Source organism: Ovis aries, chromosome 15 (genome assembly GCF_016772045.2).
Source record: "Ovis aries strain OAR_USU_Benz2616 breed Rambouillet chromosome 15, ARS-UI_Ramb_v3.0, whole genome shotgun sequence".
Classification (NCBI taxonomy): Eukaryota; Metazoa; Chordata; class Mammalia; order Artiodactyla; family Bovidae; genus Ovis; species Ovis aries.
In genome coordinates this window covers 48,625,989-48,636,534 of record NC_056068.1, presented here as the reverse complement: position 1 = coordinate 48,636,534, position 10,546 = coordinate 48,625,989, and the positions used below count along the sequence as shown (strand labels likewise).

The 10,546-nt window shown below is 38.3% G+C and overlaps 1 pseudogene; it reads right to left on the bottom strand.

Annotated features, from left to right (window-relative positions):
* Window positions 1-771: 771 nt before the first annotated feature.
* Window positions 772-1,697, bottom strand: LOC101113434 (olfactory receptor 52D1-like; annotated as a pseudogene).
* Window positions 1,698-10,546: the final 8,849 nt, after the last annotated feature.

The following is a 10,546-nucleotide window of genomic DNA, read 5'->3' as shown; positions in this document are numbered from 1 at the left end:
ATTTTTTTCTGTGCCACTTCACTGATCTTCTTTACATGTCTCATTTGATCATCACACAATCATATGAAGTAGGTTTTTATATTTTTCATTTTTAAATACCAGGAAACTGAGGTGAAGAATTAAATAGCAGTAAAATTAGCCAGGCACATGATATTGGACTTGAACCCTGGCAGGCTAACTAGTTAATTGATCTTTTTAACCTTTTTTATTATTAAGTTTCTGTAGTTATCCTCCAAAAGACACAGGACATCAATCTCTTCTCCAATTTTAAGAGATACAGATGTATAGAACAGCCTTTTGGACTCTGTGGGAGATGCAGAGGGTGGGATGATTTGGGAGAATGGCACTGAAACATGTATAATATCAGATATGAAACGAATCACCAGTCCAGGTTTGATGCAGGATACTGGATGCTTGGGGCTGATGCACTGGGAAGACTCAGAGGAATGGCACCGGGAGGGAGGAGGGAGGGGGGTCCAGGATGGGGAACACGTGTATACCTGTGGTGGATTCATGTTGATGTATGGCAAAACCAATACAATATTGTAATTAGCCTCCAATTAAAATAAATAAATTTATATTTTAAAAAAATAATGAAAAAGCTAAAATGACTTATTGAGTTAGAAATTTTAGAATTTGTAGACATCTAGTAAATAAAAGATCTTTCAGGTGGCAAATGTATTTCAGTTTGTGGGAGTAGGAGCAATTCTTACATAATCTCTTGTACTTTCATTTATTTTTGAACCATTTCTTTTATTGATCTAACTACAATCAGACAACTTTGACCACTAGTGTCTTAAGAACGTGTTCTCATATTTTATTGGTCCTTACTCCATACACAATGGAGTTGAGAAAAGAGGGCACCAAAAGATACATATTTGCAATAAAAATGTGGATATGTGCAGGTATATTTTTCCCAAAACGGTGAGTGAAAAAGGGAAAACCAGCGGTGCAGCAGAAGATAAGAATAACACAGACATGGGACCCACATGTGCCTTAAAGCTAGCTTCTCGGGATGGTGGGCGGAGTACAGAGCGGAGGATGAAGACACAGGATATAGCAATGAGAACCGCATCACATGAGCCAACGATAGTAGCCATACTGAGGCTATAACGCTTAGTGGCCCCTGTGTCCATACACGCCAGCTTCACACGGCCATGAACTCACCATAGGTGTGGACAATGATTCGTGTTCTGCAGTAAGGCAGCTGTTTGAGCAGAACGGGGTGTAGAGAAAAGAAAGCAACTCCCCAAATCACCACAATAATACCCATTATAGTGATGTGAGTGAGGGTGAGAATAGTCGTGCGGCACAGTGGATGACAAATGGCCACATAACGGTCGATGGCCATGGACAAAAAGAAGCCTGATTCCAAAGCAGTAAAACTACGAATGAAGAACATTTGGGTCAGGCAGGCATCAAAGGCAATGTTATGGGCTCTAAGACAGAAGAGACAGAGCATGCGAGGCAGTGTAGACGTGGAGAGGACCAGGTCAGTGATGGAGGGAAGGCACAAAAAGAGAAACATAGGCTTACAGAGGCTTCACTCTGCCCTAATCACAGCTAGAACGGTCACATTCCCCACCACCACCACCACCACATACATGGAGCAGAAGGGAATCCCAATCCAGACATTGCATGGTATTTCAGTCCAAGAAGGTGACAGGAGAGGGATGTGAAGTGTTGAGAGGAGGCATGATGGTTTTTTCTTTGATTGTTATCAGGTCTTCTGAAGATAAAGTTACCATGCCAAGATGACCACAACCAGATGCCGCAAACACAGAGATTTATTATTTCAGGAAGATCCTTAATGACTATTGTTAAAAACAGTTTAAATTCATACTCAGGCTTATTTAAATGCCTGAGATTCAGATTAATAAAATGAGTCACAACATGCCAAATTATCGTGTTTTCTGAAATACACAAAGATAATAATTATATCATTTCATATTACCTCAAGGACCTATGTATCACTTTGTCCCTTTGTTTCCAGTAAAAGGTTTCATCTGTAATCACACTTGTACTTAACTGAAAAAATATTTCAGTTTTGTGCAGTTTTATGCTTCTCCATTGAGTTCTCATTCAGTATTCCTCCCATGTCACTGAATTTTTCATAAGTGAAAGTGACCAAGCAGAGGCCATATGGAAATTTCAGGAAATTATTTAAAGGAGGCTTAGTGGAGGAATAGAAAGAATGGTCCCTGTGTCTTTCCATATGATACTGAATTCTTTGGCATAACTTTTAGAATCAGTAAGTCAGTCTATGATTTCACCCTTTCCTTTGCCACTCTGTGTGACTAATCTTACAAATAAAATATTCTGAAGTTTTATAATTTTTTATATTTCTGGGCTTTATTACAGTGAAAAATGATTGATAATGCAAATATGGCTTTTTTTCATTATTTAGCTTTAAATGTGTAAATTACTCCTTAGCCTTATGCAAGTAACTTATAAGACAAAAAATTAAACCAGAGGGGAGAGAAGGATAAGTTATGTAGAAATGATAGCAAGGAATAAAATTAAGTGTAATAAGTCAAGAAAAGTCTTCTTGAGTACATGACACTTAGACTAGAATGTGAATAATTTATGACTTCATCCTATGGGAACTGAACATATAGGTAATAGACAGATAATAGACAGATAGATAATTCATATCTATCTATTGTTTGATCTATCTATCTCCACACACATGTACATAAACACAAAGAAAGTAAAGGGGCATAAACAAAGTTCTATTAGGAAGGATAATCATGACTTAATGAATTAAAATAGGTGTAGGTGGAATTAAAGATTACAAAAGTCATTCAAGTGAGATGAGATTCTATGATTAAACAAACACCTAACAAACAGGACATTTTACAACCCAATCTCTAGAACAGTGGCTATCACTCAATAGCATATGTTGGGGTATAGATACAATACAAAGCAGTGCAAGAACAGAACTGGAAAATATATACACTCACAGATACATACAATTGTTTGAAAAACACTTTTTTTTATACACATAATACTATAATCTATGATATCATTTCCCAAAAAATGCCAACCTGTAGTAGAGTCCAAAAATCATGAGATATCCATATTGTTGTTCCTTCAATAGATTCATGCAATATGAAATATGGACAAAATAAGAGCTAACACTCTCTACTATAATATCCTTAAAAGAAGATCTTTACTCCTTAGAAAAGCTATTTTTTTTAAATTTATTTCATCCAAGGAGATTGAAAAATGTCGATTCCCTTTGTTTTAAAGAATTATATCTTCTTCCTTGAATCAAGGTCATTTGGAAAACAATAAGATGTCGTTTAAGGGCATTCAGTGTTCTTCAAAGTTTCCTTGATCACTGAGACCAGACTGTCTCTTTCATTATATCATTCTCAAGGTCAAGAAGCAATCTAGACATGTACCTTCTATATGTAGCAGCTTAAGTATGGCAATCTCAGAGGATAAGCAGGAATGACCTCTGACAAAACACAGTTCCTTAAGGAATCACTGGAAGAAGGGGGTATGTTTGTATTGTTGATGAGGATTCAGTTCAGTTCAGTTGCTCAGTCGTGTCTGACTCTTTGCGACCCCATGAATCGCAGCACGCCAGGCCTCCCTGTTCATCACCAACTCCCAGAGTTCACTCAGACTCGCATCCATCGAGTCAGTGATGCCATCCAGCCATCTCATCCTCTATCGTCCCCTTCTTCTCCTGTCCCCAATCCCTCCCAGCATCAAAGTCTTTTCCAATGAGTCAACTCTTCACATGAGGTGGCCAAAGTACTGGAGCTTCAGCTTTAGCACCATTCCTTCAAAAGAAATACCTACAGCAAATTCCCATTGGCTATCTATTTTACATATGGGAATGTAAGTTTCTTGTTACTCTTTCCATACATCTCACCCTCCCCTCCCCTCTCCCTATGTCCATTAGTCTATTCTCTATGTCTGTTTCTCCATTGCTGCTCTGTAAATAAATTCTTCAGAACCATTTTTCTAGGTTCCACATATGTGTGTTAGAATACGATATTTATCTTTCTCTTTATGACTCACTTCACTCTGTATAATAGATTCTAAGTTCATCCACCTTATCAGAACTGACTCAAATGTGTTCCTGTTTATGGCTGAGTAATATGCCATCGTGTAAATGAACCACAACTTCTTTATCCATTCATCCATCAATGGACATCTAGGTAGCTTCCATGTTCTTGCTATCGTAAATAGTGCTGCAATGAACAACGGGATACTTGTGTCTTTTTCAACCCTAGTTTCCTCAGGATATATGCCTAGGAATGGGGTTGCTGGGTCATATGGTGGTTTTATTCCTAGTTTTTAAGGAATCTCCATACCGTCTTCTATAATGGCTGTATCAATTTACATTCCCACCAACAGTGCAAGAGTGTTCCCAATTTCTGCACACCCTCTTCAGTATTTATCACGTATCAACTTTTTGATGATGGCCATCATGATGATGTGATCACTAATCTGGAGCCAGACATCTTGGAATGTGAAGTCAAGTGGACCTTAGAAAGCATCACTACAAACAAAGCTAGTGGAGGTGATGGAATTCCAGTTGAGCAGTTTCAAATCCTGAAAGATGATGCTGTGAAAGTGCTGCACTCAATATGCCAGCAAATTTGGAAAACTCAGCAGTGGCCACAGGACTGAAAAATGTCAGTTTTCATTCCAATTCCAAAGAAAGGCAATGCCAAAGAATGCTCAAACTACCACACAATTGCACTCTTCTCACACGCTAGTAAAGTAATGCTCAAAATTCTCCAAGGCAGGCTTCGGCAATACGTGATCCGTAAACTCCCTGATGTTCAAGCTGGTTTTAGAAAAGGCAGAGGAACCAGAGGTCAAATTTCCAACATCTGCTGGATCATGGAAAAAGCAAGAGAGTTCCGGAAAAACATCTATCTGCTTTATTGACTATGCCAAAGCCTTTGACCATGTGGATCACAAGAAACTGTGGAAAATTATGAGAGAGATGTGAATACCAGACCACCTAACCTGCCTCTTGAGAAATCTGTATGCAGGTCAGGAAGCAACAGTTAGAACTGGACATGGAACAACAGACTGGTTCCAAATAGGAAAAGGAGTATGTCAAGGCTGTATATTGTCACCCTGCTTATTTATCTTATATGCAGAGTACATCATGAGTAACGCTGGACTATAAGAAACACAAGCTGGAATCAAGATTGCCGGGAGAAATACCAATAACCTCAGATAAGCAGATGACATCACCCTTATGGCAGAAAGTGAAGAGGAGCTAAAAAGCCCCTTGATGAAAGTGAAAGAAGAGAGCGAGAAAGTTGGCTTAAAGCTCAACATTCAGAAAACAAAGATCATGACATCCGGTCCCATCACTTCATGGGAAATAGATGGGAAACAGTAGAAACAGTATCAGACTTTATTTTTTTGGGTCCAAAATCACTGCAGATGGTGACTGCAGCCATGAAATTAAAAGACGCTTACTCCTTGGAAGAAAAGTTATGACCAACGTAGATAGTATACTCAAAAGCAGAGACATTACCTTTCTGACTAAGGTCTGTCTAGTCAAGGCTGTGGTTTTTCCTGTGGTCATGTATGGATGTGAGAGTTGGACTGTGAAGAAGACTGAGTGCTGAAGAAGGCTGAGTGCCGAAGAATTGATGCTTTTGAACTGTGGTGTTGGAGAAGACTCTTGAGAGTCCCTTGGACTGCAAGGAGATCCAACCAGTCCATTCTGAAGGAGACCAACCCTGGAATTTCTTTTGAAGGAATGATGCTAAAGCTGAAGCTCCAGTACTTTGGCCACCTCATGCGAAGAGTTGACTCACTGGAAAAGACTCTGATGCTGGGAGGGATTGAGGGCAGGAGGAGAAGGGGACGCCCGAGGATGAGATGGCTGGATGGCATCATGGACTCGATGGACGTGAGTCTGAGTGAACTCCGGGAGTTGGTGATGAACAGGGAGGCCTGGCATGCTGTGATTCATGGGGTTGCAAAGAGTCAGACACGACTGAGCGACTGAACTGAACTGAACTGATTCTGATCTGTGTGAGGTGATATCTCATTTTAGATTTGATTTGCATTTCTCTAATAATGAGTGATGTTGAGCATCTTTTCATGTACTTGTTAGGCATCTGTATGTCTTCTTTGGAGAAATGTCTGTTTAGGTGTTTTCCCCACTTTTTGATTGGGTTGTTCGTTTTCCTGGTATTGAGTTATATGAGCTGGTTGTATATTTTGGAAATTAATCCTTTGTCAGTTGTTTCATTAGCTATTATTTTCTCCTATTCTGAGGGTTGCCTTTTTTACTTTGCTTATAGTTTCTTTTGCTCTGCAAAAGTTTTTAAATTTAATCAGGTCCCACTTGTTTACTTTTGTTTTTATTTCCGTTACTTTAGAAGGTGGGTCAATATGGGATCTTGCTTTGATTTATGTCATCGAGTGTTCTGCCTATGTTTTCCTCTAAGAGTTTTATAGTGTCTGATCTCACATTTAGGTCTTTAATCCATTTTGAATTTACCTTTGTATATGGTGTTAGGAAGTGTTCTAATTTCATTCTTTTACATGTAGCTGTCCAGTTTTCCCAGCACCATTTACTGAAGAGACTGTCTTTGCCCCACTGCACATAATTGCCTCATTGTCAAAAATAAGGTACCCATAGGTGTGTGGGTTTATTTCTGGGCTTTCTATCTTGCTCCATTAGTCTAAATTTCTGTTTTTCTGCCTGTACCATACTGTCTTGATGACTTTAGCTTCGTACTATAATCTGAAGTCAGGAAAGTTGAATCCTCCAGCTCCATACTTCTTTCTCAAGACCGCTTTGGCTATTTGGGGTCTTTTGTGTTTCCATATGAATTTTGAATTTTTTTCTTCTAGTTCTGTGAGAAATGCCACTGATAATTTGATAGGGATTTCATTGAATTGTAGATTTCACTATTTACGAAAATAGTCATTTTCACAATATTGATTCATCCTACCCAGAAATGTTGTATATCTCTGCATCTGTTTATGTCATCTTTGATTTCTTTCATCAGCGTCTTGCAGTTTTTGTGTACAGTTCTTTTGTCATCTTGGATAAGTTTATTCCTAGATATTTAATTCTTTTTGTTGCAATGGTGAATGGAATTGATTTCTTAATTTTTCTTTCTGGTTTTTCATTGTAAGTATAAAGAAATGCATGTGATTTCTGTATATTGATTTTGTGTCCTGCAACTTTGCTAAATTCACTGATTAGCTCTAGTAATTTTCTGATAGTATCTTTAGGGATTTCCATGTACAGTATCATGTCATCTGCAAACAGTGAGAGCTTTACTTCTTTTTCAATCTGGATTCCTTTTATTTATTTATTTATTTCTTCTCTGATTGCTGTGGCTAGGGTTTCCAGAACTTTGTTGAATAATAGTGGTGAAACTGGACCCCGTTGTCTTGTTCCTGATCTTAGGGGGATTGCTTTCAGTTTCTCATCATTGAGAATAATGTTTGCTGTAGGCTTATCATATATGGCCTTTACTATGTTGAGGTAGGTTCCTTCTATGCCCACGTTTTGAAGAGTTTTAACCATAAATGGGTGCTGAATTTTGTCAAGGGCCTTTTCTGCATCTATTGAGATGACCGTATGGCTTTTATCTTTCAGCTTGTTAATATGGTGTATCACATTGATCGCATATACTGAAGAACCCTTGCATCCCTGGAATAAACCCAACTTGATTATGGTGTATGAGCTTTTTGATGTGTTGCTGAATTATGTTTGCTTAAATTTTGTTGGGGATTTTTGCATCTATGTTCATCTGTGATACTGGCTTGTAGTTTTCTTTTTTTGTGCTGTCTTTGGTTTTGGTATCAGGGTGATGGTGGCATCAGAGAAAGAGTTTGGAAGTGTTGTTTCCTCTGCAATTCTTTGAAATAATTTTAGAAGGATAGGCATTAGCTCTTCTCTAAATGTTTGACAGAATTCTCCTGTGAAGCCATCTGATCCTGGGCTTTTGTTTTTGGGGAGATTTTTTGTCACAGCTTTAATTTCAGTGCTTGTAATTGGGTTGTTCATAATTTCTATTTCTCCCTGGTTCAGTCATGGCAGGTTGAACTTCTCTAAGAATCTGTCCATTTCTTCCAGGTTATCCATTTTATTGCCATATGGTTGTTCATAATAGTCTCTTATGTTCCTTTGTATTTTGCATTGTCCATTTAAATCTCTTTTTCATTTCTAATTTTGTTGATCTTCTGTCTTGTTTTCTTGATGAGTCTGGCCAAAGCTTGTAAATTCTGTTTATCTTTTCCAAGAACAAGCTTTTAGTTGTATTAATCTTTACTCTTATTTCTTTCATTTCTTTTTCATTTATTTCTGTTGGGATCTTTATGATTTCTTCTCTTCACTTAAATTTTGTTGTTGTTGTTGTTTTTCTTCTTTTTCAAAAATATTTTTTTATTTTAAAGGATTTAAAAGCCAAAAACACAAACATTATAAATACGTTATTGGTTACATAGCATATAAAGATGTAATTTGTGGTTGCTGCTGCTGCTGCTGCTACTCAGTTGCTTCAATCATGTCTGAATCTGTGTGACCCCATAGACAGCAGCCCACCAGGCTCCCCTGTCCCTGGGATTCTCCAGGCAAGAACACTGGATTGGGCTGCCATTGCCTTCTCCATTGTGGTTGCTAAGCTCTAACAAAGAAGAGATTTTATATGTCTTTGAAGATATACAGATCACATTGTGAGAAGTGCTGGGCTGAATGAAGGAAAAGCTGAAATCAAGATTTCTTGGAGAAATATCAATAACCTCAGATATGGAGATGACACCACTCTTATGGCAGAAAGTGAAGAACTAAAGCGCCTCTTGATGAAAGTGAAAGAGGAGAGTGAAAAGTTGGTTTAAAACTCAACATTCAGAAAACTAAGATCATGGCATCTGTTCCCATCACTTCATGGCAGATAGATGGGGAAACACTAGAAACAGTGACTCACTTTATTTTGGCAGACTCCAAAATAACAGTAGATACAGTGACTGACTTTATTTTTCTAGGCTCCAAAATCACTGCAGATGGTGATTGCAGCCATGAAATTAAAAAACACTTACTCCTTGGAAGGAAAGTTTTGATCAACCTAGACAGCATATAAAAAACAGAGACATTACTTTGCCAACAGAGGTCCATCTAGTCAAGTCTATGGTTTTTCCAGTGGTGATGTAAGGATGCAAGAGTTGGACTATAAAGAAAGCTGAGCACTGAAGAATTGATGCTTTGAACTGCGGTGTTAGAGAAGACTCTTGAGATTCCCTTGGACTGCAAGGAGATCCAACCAGTCCATCCTAAAGGGGATCAATTCTGGATGTTCATTGGAAGGACTGATGTTGAAGCTGAAACTTCAATACTTTGGCCACCTGGTGCAAAGAGCTGACTCATTTGAAAAGAGCTTGATGCTGGGAAAGATTGAGGGCAGGAGGAGAAGGGAACAACAGAGAATGAGATTGTTGGATGGCATCACCGACTCGATGGACATGGGTTTGTGTGAACTCCAGGAGTTGGTGATGGACAGGGAGGCCTGGAGTGCTGTGGTTCATGGGGTCACAAAGATTCGGACATGACTGAACTGAAAATCACTGCAGACAGTGACTACGCCATGAAATTAAAAGATGCTTTCGTATTGAAAGAAAAGTTATGACCAACCTAGACAGCATATTAAAAAGCAGAGACATTACTTTGCCAACAAAGGTCCATCTAGTCAACGCTATTATATTTCCAGTAAGGATATGCATGGATGTGAGCACTGGACTACAAAGAAAGCTGAGTGCCAAAGAATTGATGCTTTTGAACTGTGGTGTTGGAGAAGACTCTCAAGAGTCCCTTGGATTGCAAGGAGATCCAACCAGTCCATCCTAAAGGAAATCAGTCTTGAATATTCATTGGAAGGACTGATGCTGAAGCTCCAATACTTTGGCGACCTTATGCCAAGAAGTGACTCATTGGAAAGGACCCTGATGCTGGAAAAGATTGAAGGCAGGAAGAGAAGGGGATGACAGAGGATGAGATGATTGGATGGCATCACTGACTCGATGGACATAAGTTTGAGTAAATATTGGGAGTTGGTGATAGAAAAGGAAGCCTGGCATGCTGCAGTCCATGGAGTCACAAAGAGTCGGACATGATTGAGCCACTGAACTGAAGATATATTATTATTAATTATGAATATCCTGCTATAAGTTTAAAAGGCTATATGCAATCCTTTTACATATATAAGGATATGTATATCCCCTTTTATATAGAGAAATAACCATAAAGAAAATGTTTATAAAATATATATGAAATGATAAGGAATCAAAAAGTGTCAGTAGAAATATCAGCTGAAAACAAAGGAAGACTGAGGGAGAAACAAGGAACAAAAAGGAGTAAAAATACATACAAACACAACAAAAATGGCAAGAATATGTCCTTCTTATGAACAGTTAAATGTTAATGGTTTAAACTCCCCAGTCAAAACACATAGAGTGAAAGAATGAATTTAAATAACAGAATTTAGATATGGATCAAGGTGGTAGAGTAAGAGAATGTAGAGTTCACCTCCCTCAACAAACA